Below are 14,977 nucleotides of genomic sequence, written 5' to 3' on the forward strand. Positions count from 1 at the left end.
AATTAAAATTTTGTTATAGACCCATGTAATTTTTGCATACAAAATTGATTAATCTTGAATCGTCAATTCAATCTTAATCAATTATATTCTAAATCTCAGCAAGAACATTCAAAAGAAAGTAATTACATGAAAGAAAATTCAAGAAAATGCCAATTTACATAACTCTCCATGAAAAAGAATTACCTACTCATGAATGATGAAATTCTTCAAGCAATCCATTGATAGTTGCATATTGATACAAAATCTGAATACAAATCGATCGGATCTCATAGAAAATTACAAGAATCGCTCTTGGAAATTCGAAGTCTCTCTATAAAATATGGCTTTTTCTCCTCGAAGTTTCTCTTATTTTCTCTAAAAAAAAATGATTTCCGAAAATGATATTCGTTCTTCAAAATGATCTCTGATACATTTTGCTAAAGAACTGAACTAAAATTTATACCAGCAGCAAAGAGTCATGAGGCGCAGGGATGAATCGCGTCAACATCTGAAAAAAAGAATGAACACATTGAATTTTTTGTTTCATACTCGATCCTTGATGCACGATGATGCAATACTCGATGCTCGATGTTGGATGACCTTTACTTGATAGCTTTAATCGATAGAATTTGATGAATAAGAAGAAACTCGATGACTCGATAATTGATTACTCGATGGTATGAAATATAAAATACTCGATGACTCGATGGTATTTTACTTGACGATATTTGATGGTACTCTGCTAAATACTCGATGCTTGACAGTTCAACAACCTTACTCAATGGCATTCTGGTGTTTACTCGATTCTCTTCAATTGGTTGATTTTCTTGGTCATTTTTTTATATCTTTTTTGGCATGATTTTCTTGTAATGACTCCTAAATGCCCCAGAGACCATTTTACCTACAAAATTAGCATTTAAAGCGAATAATCAACACAATTTTGGGAAAATTAACATAGAAAATATACATCCTTTAAAAACCTAACAAAACACCCCCAACTTAGTTCTTGGTCGCCCCGAGCAAGTCTAAACTACAAATATGCATACATTCAAGTAAAAATGAGTCATTTATTGTTTATTCAAAGTTTCATTCTTTTATTCAAAATTGACCAATTCTAGTTGGTACATTTTCATCTTCACATCGTAATGGTCTATACATTCAAGTGTTTTTACACGATGAATTGATTCTCATCTCTTTTCTCAACAATCGAGAAAGTAAGGATATAAGCAAGCATTTAAAAATTCAAAGTTTTGCTAACAAAAGATTGAAGCTTATTTTGAAAAGAAAATGTCTTTTTCTTGCAAAATCATAAAAGAAAAAACTACCTAGTTTTAGTTTACTTAAAGGCCTAAACTAATAGAAAGAAGATATCCAATTTTCAATTCCTCTTCACCCTACACTGGTCAGGTTATCAGTCTATGATATACCTAACTTGAAGGAAATCAAAACAGAGATCTCCACGAGCAACGGAAGTGGAACGTTCCAAATTCCATTCAGAATGAACACAATAATTACAGTCTTAAACGGAAACGAACAGATTATGCATAAACAGAAATTATAGTATGATACAAGAGGATACAAAGGATAGAGTATGTGTACCTTTGAAGAACTATTCTTCAAGTATCCCTCGATCAGCCTCCAATGCATCCAAAGCAGCACTCGAACGTAACAAACAGAACACAACATTCACGAACGTCTGAATGAGCCTCGATCCCAATCGAGTCCAACTCGATCCACGAACTAAATTAGAACACCAGTGTTACCTTGGTATTCTTAGTGTGAGAATCTAGGTGTTATGGGCTTTGTATGATCTTGGATTGAGGAAGACAGAAGGTAAACGATCGAGTAAGTGGGAGAAGAAGACTGTCTATCGTATAGACGATGTACTCGATCGTTTAGAAGATGAAGCCTATCATACGGACTTTACTACTCGATCAGCGAGTAACTATCGTATAGTCAACTCTTTGCTCAATCGTGTATGCTCTCAACGCTATCGCTTAGTAAAAACACTTTTTACTTGATAGTTTTTTTCGTGAGATTAATCCGAAATAAATCAACTACTATTTTTAGAAAATAATTTTTCTTTTATCTCACAGTTACCATAAAACTTCAATAACCTCCCACTCAATCTGTTACTAAAGAAAAAGAATTAATTATCATATAATTAATATATTATAAATAAATATGATAACTAACTTATCATATTATATTTATAACCTATAGTTTTAATATTTCATCATATGAAACATATAAAGTATAGTTCTTTTTCTATTTTATAGTACTTAATATAAATCATATTTATATTAATTCCTCCAATTAATGTATCTAATACATTAAATCAATTAAATCACATATAATTGAATTTCCTCTTGTTAATTTGAACACTACAAATCAACCCAAAATTTGATTTTCAACTTGAACCCATTGAGCTACCAAGGGGACCTCATGGACTTGTAGCTTAAAGCTCCAACGGTACTTGAATAACTGACTAAATTCTTTAGTCACGAGATCCACCATCCGTTAACTGTCGGTCACTCCATTAAAGACCAACAGCTACACTCTTCGCACTACAGATATATTTCTATGTCCATATGACCAATCAACAGTACGATAACCCTTCACATATCGCTCGTAAGTATAACTAGACCAAGTTACCGTTTTGCCCCTGTAGTTACATCTAACTCTTTAAGTACCATTGATTCCTCTAATGAACAATAAGTCATAGTTCTATTATGACTGAGTCCTCTCTTCCAAAGAGAGGGTGTGGCCACTATGTTGAAGACCCGGAATTAGCCCTTAAGGGAGCAATTTATCTACTTACCCCTGTTTCGGGGAAGGAGTAAATTCCGTCTTGTGTAGCTGAGTTCCCAGCTCCTCAGACGAATCCCCCAAAAGGTAGACTTGTTGAGTTGGCAATCTGGCCACTCTCACCCATACTAATCAAAGGACTGCCCTCATAGGCAAAATTTCCCAGCTCACTCAGGATTAAGGTCATGTCACCTATGGTCATTTTAGTGAAATGTAAGTCTCAATTATCAATGACGGTATATAAACAAACTAATCATCTCATGGTCCGGTCTTATACAAACTCTTTGTATAGGACACCTCTACTCGCATGTCTTCACATAAATGGTCAGGATTAGACCATTTGTAGCACTTTACAACACTTATAACATCGACAATGAAGGTTGTATCCGTAATGTCACCAGGATAAGGTATCCCTTCTTTATCCTTATACTACAGACTATTTAGGTTATTACTTAAGGCATGATCCATTTGTATGTCTCACATACATGCTTAAATTACATGAAATAACTACAGATCTTAGTTTATTGGATATGAGTAAATACAAATAAAATAACAATTATTTTAGTAATGACAAAATGTACAAAAATCTTTACAAACTACGAGACCATCGGGAGAATTAGGACACCAATCCGTGGTTATTCTAATACAAGGGTGCCTTTTTTATTTAAAACTCACACACACAAAAAACGTAAATGCCATTTCTTTTACTTAGAGGGCTAGTTTTCACACTTGCATCGGCGAGAACCTATCACTCTTTTCTCGTGTGTCCTAACAGAACCACAATGAAGGTAGCTCTTTTCATCTCTACCTATGCACACACACACACGTTAGTGAAGGTTATGTTAATTTGGTATGTTAATTCGCAAGGTTTTTTTTTTTTTTTTTTTTGTGCTAGCAATTTTTATACACTAGGCCCTTTTTATTCCTCTATGTCTAAACTTGCCTCTAAAACAAGATGGTTGTTCTTAGACCAAAGTTTGTTCTATTGGGGTAACAAAGAAAATTAAGTAGATATGACATTTCTAAGAGTTTAAATGTTCTAAATAAATCTAAAGATTAAATATTCAATTTTTTTATAAAGTTAAAAGAAAAAGAAAGATTCTTTTGAAAAACGAGTTTCAAATTTTGGTTTGAAAAACTTTGAAGGTCTAAAATTTTATTTGCATCCTTGCTTTAAAGAGTGCATCGTCAAAATTTCATCAATAAGAATCAAGAGATTGAGTAAAAACAAATGATGCATAGAATCAAAGTGAATGAGATTTTTGAATGTGCGAACATGCATGTATTCAATTACAAATTTATTGCATTCAAGGCAAAAATAGTCTTTTGAAAAATAAACAATTCAATAGACATGTTTTTCAAATAATCAAAATTATACCATCGAGATGAGTGATATATCATAGCAGACTCGCAAAATTTATGTAATTAATCTAAGTAATCAACAATCTATTAATCTTAGCTCAGATACTCAAGAGCTTCAGACATGCAAAAATTTTTGGGAGGCTATTTTTAAAGCTGATAAAAGAATACTAAAAAAAATAATAACAAAAACATGAGAATACCAAAAAATATGCAATGTTTATCTACCCCCAACTTTAAGATGAAACGTTGTCCTCAATGTTTAGAATAAGCAAATGAATTCAAGAAACAAAAGAGAAAGAGATGTAGAAATAAACTTCCCTGGTTTTGTTGTTAATCATTTATTTGCTTGAAAGAGAATTTTCTTGCTTTTTTTTTTAATATTTGAGAGCTCATTTTTCTTTTATTGAGATAATCTACAAAGAAAAAAAAAAAGAATAAATTGTTCTATTTATTTGAAATGCTAAAAGTAATAAAGAAGAAAAAAAATGAAAAGGATGAAAAAAAAAAAGAGAAATGAAAAAAGAAAGAAGAGAAAATGAAAATGAAACGAAAGAAAAAGTAAAAAAAAAAAAAAAAAAATTCTGTTTGCAAATTTTTAATGTCATTTGCTCGGCGTTGGTGAAGAGAAGTGTCAAGTGTATGAAGGATTCGTTAAATGCAAGCCCAATTTGACTTGGTTTGCATGCCCTTCATCAAAATTTTTAGTTCTTCTTTGTTTTTGCTTCTCGGGTTTTTGAAACAACTTCCCAGGTTTGTGCTCTTCTTTGGAGAAGGGAGAGCTTTGGGCTCAATCCCTTTTACCTGTATTGTTTTTGGTATCACAAACAAATTTTGAATTTGAATTATCAATTGAAGGTTTTTTATTTATACAAATTTTGTTTTGAAAATTTTAATCTTCTTTTGAAGTATTTACATTTTGGCAAAATTTGTTGTTGAAATAATTATTATTATCATCTTTTGAAGAAGACTTATTCTTTTTAGAAAATTGAAGTGAAGAATTAGAAACATGTTTTTTATTTGAATTATCATGGTCAAGAAAGTGAAGAGATGCATGAGAAGAATCACGAAAAGTCAAATCAAAATCATAGTGAATAGAAGGGACTACCAAACAATTAGAATTTTTGTGTAACATGGAATCAACAATGTAATCTATTTCATCATATGTGTCAATAGAGCAAAGAGAATAATATTCCAACGAAAATCTCATGGCGTCATAAATGTTGAAGGAATTCACCTCTCCATCAAATTCTATTGACAAATACCCTTTATCTACATCAATTATTGTCTTTGCAATTTTCACGAAGGTGAAGGAACTCTTATACAAGAGTACCTATGAGTGGAAGCAGATCTTTCAAATTCATTGTGATAGAATTTATACATATACATTTAAACATACACAAATGCATTGATAACGATAAATTATTGGCATCCTTAAAAGATAAAAAACAAGAGATCGAGAGAACATATTAGTTGAAGACTTTTCTTCATTTGAAAACTCGCTCTCTCTGTGAACGAACTCCTCTCGCTAGTCCAGCAAGTAATCGTCTAGAAACACCTCGGCCGTCTACACAAACAGCTTCGCACGAACAACAAGCAATGGGGATTACATCACCACACGAAGCCCTCAATATTCTCGGAGTGAGAATCCAAATGGTGGGCTATGATGGAATTGGTAGAGGGGAGAAGAAAAGACTATCGTGTACAAAGGATCAAGCAAGTGAGAGAATGGAAAGACTATCGTATAGTCAGATGCTTGATCATTTAGTGCGAGGTACACGATCGTGTAGTAAAAGCTAAGCGATCAACTATACGATCGTTTAGTTACGCTCAGACACTATGCGATCGTCTATAAAAAGGTAAGCGATCGTTAAGAAAAAGGGTGCGCGGATGTGCGATCGTTTAGTAAGCGGGCGCTATTGTACAAGCTCTCAAACACTTAGCGATAGAAAGCTTATCACATAGTGAACGATTATACGTGTCTTTTGCAAAATGAAAACCATTTTCATTTTATTCTTCAGTTACTAGAACTTAATTGAACTTCCCACTAATGCACGAATTCGAAGAAAACGCCGGCCAATTATCTCATGACCGTCCAATTAATAAATTAATAAATATAATCATATTATATTCATAAGCTATAGTTTAATATCATATATCAACTATAGTGTTTTCTCCTCTACTTGATATAAATCATATTTAAATCCAATTTTCTCCAAAATAATGTATCTCATACATTTAGTCAATCATATCATATATAATTAACTAGTTCAATTATATCATATATAATCGAACAACCTCTTGTCATTTTGAACATTTCAAACTGACCCAAAAACTGATTCTCAACTTGTATCCAAGCTACCAAGGGGACCTTATGGACCTATGGCTCGAAGCTCCAACGGTACGTGAATAGTTGACTAAATTATTTAGCCACGAGATACACCATCTGTTAACTGCCAGGCATTCCACTAAAGACCGAAAACTGAACTCTTCTTACCACAGATATATTTATGTGTCCATCGGATATAACCAATAATGAGTACGATAACCCTTCACAAATGCTCGTAAGTACAACTGAGCCAATTTACCGTTTTGCCGCTGTAGTTACATATCACTCATTAAGTACCATTGATCCCTCTAATGAACAATACAACATAGTCTAACTATGTGTGAACACCTCTCGAACCATGAGAAGGTGTGTGACACCACATCGTTTAAGCCCTGGAATCAGCCCTTAAGGGAGCTATATATCTACTTACCCCTCTTTCGCGGAAAAAGTGAATTTCATCTTGTGTAGTTGAGTTCCCAGCTTCCAAATCAGACGAATCCCCAAAGTGATAGGTTTGAGTCGGCGGCCTGGCCACTCGCATCCATGCAAATCAAAGGACCGCTCTCAATGGTAGGAGTTCCCAACTCACTCAGGATTGAGGTCATGTTACTTATGGCCATCCTAGTGAAGTGAAGTCTCTGTCATGAACGATGTTATATAAAGAGACGTTAACACTTCGTGGTCAGGTCTTATACATACTCTTTGAATAGGACGTCCCCACTCGTATGTCCCCTACACGAATGATCAGAATCAGACCATCTGTGACAATCACAACACTTGTGACTATTCCACAAAGTGGGTGGCATCCGTAAAGTTACCAGGATAAGGTTTCCCTCCTATGTCCATATACTACAGACCATCTTGGTTATCACTTAAGATATAATCCACTTGTATGTCACCATATACATGCTTAAGTTGCATAAAGAGCAGGGATTTTAGTTTATTGGTTTGTTGTAAAGCAAATAAAACTTCCAAATGAGCAAAATCAAGAAGTGAAGTAAATATCATATATTATACATCACAAGCGTTCGTACAAACTTTTTACAAACTACAGAACACGAGATTTTAGGGCATCAACTCCAATAGAAGGGTCTACCAAGTAAAATATTAGAGGAGAAGTAGAGTATAGTTCATCCATTTTTAAAATGTAAAAATCAACAGAAAAGATTACTTCTCCAACTCTTAACAAAACATCTTCTACAATGCCTAAGGGTTGAATATATGACCTATCCGCTTGTTATGTGCAAACATTATTTTTTTTGTAGGCCATTCAATTTGAGATCTTCATAGACATTCAAAGGCATGACATTTATTGATGTGCCTAGGTCAAGCATGGCAAGAGTAATAATTCTATCTCCTATTTTGTATGGCAAGGTAAACATTCCCGGATCTCTACATTTTTGGTGCATATCCTTTTTTAGGAAAACAGAGACATTCTTACTAACAATTATTCTCTCTTCTTAACCTTTTCTTTTCTTAGTACAAAAGTTCTTTAAAAATTTAGCATACCTAGGTATTTGTTGAATAGCATTAAGCAAAGGAATATTAATGTGTACCTTTTTGAACATTTCAATTAGCTCATGGTCGGTATCTTCTGCCTTAGGTCACGCTAATCTTCTAGAGAATGGTGCCTTGGATACATACTGAAGGATCTCATACCAAGAGTTCCATCAGCGTGTTCAAATCGCTCCGATCTCACCGTGACCGAAATACAAATTATATACATTTAACACATACATTTATGAAAATAAATCTAATTATCGGCATACTCAGAATAAGATAATTAACAGGGAAAAGGTTCCATACCAGTTGAAGACTATCTTCGAACTTCAGAACCCCAACGCAGCGGATCCCTCCAACAGATCTACCAACACCCGGTGGGAATGTCGACTACAGCAGCACGATCAACGCGAACACGAATGCCGCAATGGGGATGACACCACCACTAATGAGCCTCAGGTATTCTCGGAGTGAATACCCAAAGGGGTGGGCTTTGGTGAATTTGGTAGAAGATAGAGGACAAACGAGTCGTGTAGGCGATAAGTAAGTGAGAGAGAAAATAGTGCTATCGTATAGTAGAAGTGCTTATCGCATAAAGAAGCTACACGATCGTGTATGAAATGTTGAACGATCATTTAGAAAAAAACGTATATAATTGTGTAGTTAAGTCACGAGGTGGACGATCATTTAGGCGGAGAAGCAACTATCGTATAGGCTCTTGGGCGATCGTTTCACGAAATCTTTTTAGGCAGAAGAATGAATATAAATCTCACAATTCAAATTGAAAACTTTTTTCATTTTTAACGCATCGGTTACCATAACCAAAGCTGCCCACTACCCACGTTCAAACATGGAAAAATGATTAATTATCATATAATTAATCAATTAATATAATCATATTATAGTTATATCCTATAGTTTGATATCACATATCTACTATAGTATTTTCTCCTCTACTTGATATAAATCATATTTATATATAACTTTCTCCAAAATAATGTATCTCATACATTTACCAATTATATCATATATAATTAACTAGTCTAATTATATCATATATAATCGAACTTCCTCTTGTTAATTTGAACATTTCAAATTAACCCAAATACTGGTTCTCAACTTTTATCTAAGCTACCCAGGGGATCTAATGAACCTATGGCTTGAAGCTCCAATGATACGTGAATAGCTTACTAAACTCTTTAGCCACGAGATCCACCATCCGTTAATTGTCAGGCATTCCACTAAAGACCAACAGTTGAACTCTTCTTACCACAAATATATTTACGTGTCCATTGGATATAACCAATCATGAGTACGATGACCCTTCACAGATGTTCGTAAGTATAGCTGGGCCAATTTACCGTTTTGCACCTATAGTTACATCTCACTCCTTAAGTACCACTGATTCCTTTAATGAACAATACAACATAGTCCAACTATGTGTGAAAACCTCTCAGGCCAGGAGAAGGTGTGTGGCGCCACATCGATCAAGCCCCGGAATCAGCCCTTAAGGGAGCCATCTATCTACTTACCCCTGCCTCGGGGAAGGAGTGAATTCCATCTTGTGTTGCTAAGTTTACAACTCCCAAATCAGACGAATCCCCAAAATGGTAGGTTTGAATCGGCGACTTGGCCACTCGTACCCATACAAATCAAAGGACCGCCCTCAATGGTAGGAGCTCCCAACTCACTCAAGATTGAGGTCATGTTACCTATGGTCATCTTAGTGAAGTGAAGTCTCTGTCATGAATGGTGTTATATAACGAGACGTTAACACTTCGTGGTCAGGTCTTATACAAACTCTTTGTATAGGACGTCCCTGCTCACATGTCTCCAACACGAATGATCAGGATCAGACCATCTGTGACAAGTCACAACACTTGTGACCATTCCACAAAGTGGGCCGCATCCGTAGTGTTACCAGGATAAGGTTTCACTCCTATATCCATATACTACAGACCATTTTAGTTATCACTCAAGACATGATCCACTTGTATGTCACCACATACATGCTTGAGTCACATACAGATAACTAGAGATTTTATGTTTATTGGTTTGTGGTAAAGAAAATAAAACAATTAATCGAGCAAAATACAAGATGTGAAGTAAATATCATATATTAACAACACAAGTGTTCGTACATACTATTTATAAACTACAGGACATGAGACTTTAGGGCATCAACCCCAACAATCTCCCACTTGTCCTAAAGCGAAGTGGGGTGTACAATAAACTAGGGCATAAAAGCCCAATAATAAAAAATATCCCACTTGCCCTAGTCTAGCCGTGGGCGATCCTGTAGACCCATGCTTCGTAGGTGACCCTCAAACACTATAGTTGTGAGAGCCTTCGTAAACGGGTCAGCAACAATGTACTCCGAAGCGATCTGCGTGAAGATCACATCCCCTCGATGCACTATCTCGTGGATCAGATGATACTACCCCTCTATGTATTTGTCGCGCCTGTGACTCATTGGCTCCTTGGAGTTCGCCACCACCCCACTATTATCACAATAAAGGGAATGGGCCTAGACATATCTGGAACAACTTCTAAGTCTGTCAAGAACTTCCTGAGCCAGATGGCCTCCTTAGCAGCTTCGCAAGCCGCTACATACTCCGCCTCCATAATGGAGTCGGTGATGCACTTCTGCTTAATGCTTCACCACACTACAGCTCCTCCGTTAAGAGTAAAAAATTACCCTAATGTGGACTTGTGAAAGTTCTTATCAGTCTGAAAGTCAAAATCCGTGTATCCTGTAAGGATCAAATCCATCGAACCATACACGAGCATATAGTCTCTTGTTCTCTGAAGATACTTGAGGATGTTCTTCACTGCGATCCAATGACCCTGGCCTGGGTTAGACTGATACCTACTGACTATACCCACAGCGTAGCAGATGTCTGGACGAGTAATCGTGTACATCAAACTGCCAACAACAGACGCATATGTGACCTGTCTCATCTCCTCAACCTCTTGAGGTGTCTTAGGACACATTTCTTTAGACAAAGTGACTCTATCCCTAAATGACAGTAGGCCCCTCTTGGAGTCCTGCATCGAGTACGTGAGTAACATCTTGTCAATGTACGATGCTTAAGACAGTGCTAGCACTTTGTTCTTACGATCCCGAAAGATCTGTATACCAGAACAAATTGAGCCTCTCCCAAATCTTTCATTTGGAATTGGGTCACTAGCCAGTTCTTAACTGCAATCAGTAGACCTACATCATTCCCAATGAGTAGGATATCATCTACATACAATACTAAGAAGACTACTGTATCATTAATGATCTTCTTGTAGACATAAGGTTCATCAACGTTTTGGTCAAAGCCATACGACTTGATCGTAGTATCATACCGTATGTTCCAAGATCGAGATGCCTATTTCAGTCCATAAATGGACTGATTTAGTTTGCAAATCTTTTGCTCTTGACCTTGGGCTATGAATCCCTCGGGTTGCACCATATAAATGGTCTCCTCAAGATTGCCATTCAGAAAGGTCGTCACGTCCATTTACCAGATCTCATAATTATAATAAGCTACAATGGACAGGAGGATGCGAATCGACTTTAACATGGCATCAGGCGAGAAAGTCTCCTCATAGCGACTTCTTCTATCTGGGTATAACCTTTTCCACTAGTCAAGTTTTGAAGGTCTGTACCTTCCCATCAACACCTTGTTTGCGCTTGTAGATCCATTTACAACCTATAGGGTAAACCCCATCAGGTTGATCTACAAGATCCCATACTAAGTTGAAGTACATCGACTCCATCTTGAGATCCATAGACTTGACCCATTCATCTTGGTCAACATCCTTCATTGCCTTCTTATAAGACAACGAATCCTCAACATTGCCATCTGCTACCATAGCAAGGATTTCCATGAAACCCAGATAGCGAACGGGTGGGTTCGAAACCCTCCGACTACGTCGAGGTTTTTTCAACTCTTGAGGTGGAACTGACCTACTGAATGAACTTCCATCAATAACCATTATTGATGTAGTAGGCTCTTCAACAACTCTTGTTGAAGTTTTAGTAATTTCATTGGAAAGCTCACGTAACACGACTTTGCTTCGTGGACTGTGCTTCCTTATATGATCATCCTCTAGGAAGGTAGCGTTTGTTGAAACAAACACCCTATTTTCCGTTGGATCATAAAAATAACCCCCTCGTGTACCTTTGGAGTAGCCTACAAAGAGACACAACCTCGACCATGGTTCCAACTTCTTGAGATTAGCCTCAAACACATGTGCAGGGCAACCCCAACGATGGAAGTAACGTAAACTAGCTTTACGCCCGTTCCACAACTCCAGAGGTGTTCTGGCAACACTCTTGAAGGGAACACAGTTGAGTATGTACACTGCAGTCTCCACTGCGAAACCCTAAAACGAGTCCGGCAAGGAAGTGCAACTCATCATCGAGCGAACCATGTCTAACAAGGTCTTATTTCTCCTCCCCGCTACACCATTCTGCTGAGGTGTACCCAGCTCTGAGAGTTGGGAAACGATTCCATGTTCTATCAAATAGTTTTGGAATGGGAGTCCAAAAACTCTCCACCTCGATCCGATCGAAATGTTTTAATCCGTCTATCTAATGCGTTTTCAACTTCAGCCTTAAACTCTTTGAACTTTTCAAAGGATTCAGACTTCCGTTGTATAAGATAAACATACCTGTACCTAGAGTAATCATCAGTAAAACTGATAAAATACTCATAGCCACTTCGGGCTCGCACATTCATAGGACCACAAATGTCAGAATGTTACTCAATAGGCTCCTTGGCTCTAGAACTTTTTCCAGTAAAAGGTTCTTTAGTCATCTTACCCTCAAAGAAAGATTCACATACTGACAAAGAATTTTCTTCTAACTCACTTAGAAGTCCATTCTTCACCAATCTCTCAGTTCTATTGAGATTGATGTGCCCTAAACGTAGATGCCAAAGTTGGGCATTTTATTTTGGAGAAATTCGTCGATGTTTTAATTGAGTTACGACAGTTCTGAACATTTCAATATTATGGAGGGAATTAATGGCTAACGGCGTTAGCACATATAAATTCGATTCCAGATTTTCTGTGCAAATAAAAACACCATCTTTATGAATAAACGCTTTATTTAAATCAAAAGAGACAGTATATTTACATTGCAATAAACACTTTACGGAAATAAGGTTCCTTTTTAGTTCAAGAACAATATATACATCATTTAAAACAATAAACCTATTCTGTAAAGATAACTGGAGTCCTCCCACTGCCACAACTGAGACGACATGCCCGGTGCCTACTCACATCGTCATCTCACCAGCCTCCAGCTGTCGCCAAGATCTAATCCCCTGAAAAGAAGAACAAACATGGTTAGTGGCATCTTAATCAATTATCCAGACAGAATCATCATTCTCCACTAAACAAGATTCAAGCACAAGTAAATCACATTTACCTTTATCGGCCTTGGCCTTAGCCTTGGCTGCTTTCTTCTTTTTCAGATACAGAGGACAGTTCCTCTTCCAATGTCTATCTTGGTTGCAATGGAAACATTTTCCTTTAGCAACTTGTGGACGTCTCCTTGGGGCGACAGGCGGTGGGTTAGTAGGTGCCTTCCCTTTTCCCTTACCACCCTTCTTCTTTGTCCCCTTTATAGAGTTAGAAGTAGAAGGTGTAGACTTCGTTCCTGAGGCTGAACCTCTAGGAACGTTCTAGAGGATGAAGCAACATTGTCCTCACCCTTCTGCCTCTCCTTACTTTTCAGTAAAGATTAGTATGTCTGCAACTCGTTGAGGAGAGTTATAAAGTTATACTTCACTTTGTTAAGAATCACATTGCTAACAAACTGCAGGAAGCTCTCCGACAAAGAATGCAAGATTATGTTAACCTGGCTCTGATACCAATTGAAGGATCTCATACCAAGAGTTCCATGAGCATGTTCAAATCGCTCCGATCTCACCGTGACCGAAATACAAATTATATACATTCAACACATACATTTATGCAAATAAATATAATTATCGACATGCTCATAACAAGATAATTAACAGGGAAAGGGTTCTATACCAGTTGAAGACTAAATTCGAACTTCAGAATCCCAACGAAGTGGATCCATCCAACAGATCTACCAACACCCGGTGGGAACGTCGACTACAGTAGCACGATCAACGTGAACACGAACGTCGCAACGGAGACGACACCACCAACAATGAGCCCCGGGTATTCTTGGAGTGAAAACCCAAAGGGTGGGCTTTGGTGAATTTGGTAAAGGACGTAGGACAAACGAGTTGTGTAGGCGATAAGCAAGTGGAAGAGAAAATAGTGCTATCGTATAGCAGAAGTGCTTATCGCATAGAGAAGCTACACGGTCGTGTATGAAATGCTGAATGATCGCTTAGGAAAAATGTATACGATCGTTTAGTTAAGTCGTGAGGTGGAAAATCGTTTAGGCGGAGAAGCAACTATCGTATAGGCTCTCGGGCGATCGTTTCACGAAATCTTTTTAGGCGGAAGAATGAATATAGATCTCACAATTCAAAATGAAATCTTTTTTCATTTTTAAAGCATCGGTTACCATAACCAACGTTGCCGACTACCCATGTCCGAACGTGGAAAAATGATTAGTTATCATATAATTAATCAATTAATTAATTAATTAATATAATCATATTATATTTATATCCTATAGATTGATATCACATATCTACTATAGTATTTTCTCCTCTACTTGATATAAATCATATTTATATCTAATTTCCACCAAAATAATATATCTCATACATTTGCCAATTATATCATATATAATTAACCAGTCCAATTATATCATATATAATCGAACTTCCTCTTGTCAATTTGAACATTTCAAATTAGCCCAAATACTGGTTCTCAATTTTTATCCAAGTTACCCAGGGGACCTAATGGACTTGTAGTTCGAAGCTTCAACGGTACGTGAATAGCTGACTAAACTCTTTAGCCACGAGATCTATCATACGTTAACTGTCAGGCATTTCACTAAAGACCAACAGTTGAACT

This window comes from Benincasa hispida, chromosome 1 (genome assembly GCF_009727055.1).
Source record: "Benincasa hispida cultivar B227 chromosome 1, ASM972705v1, whole genome shotgun sequence".
Classification (NCBI taxonomy): Eukaryota; Viridiplantae; Streptophyta; class Magnoliopsida; order Cucurbitales; family Cucurbitaceae; genus Benincasa; species Benincasa hispida.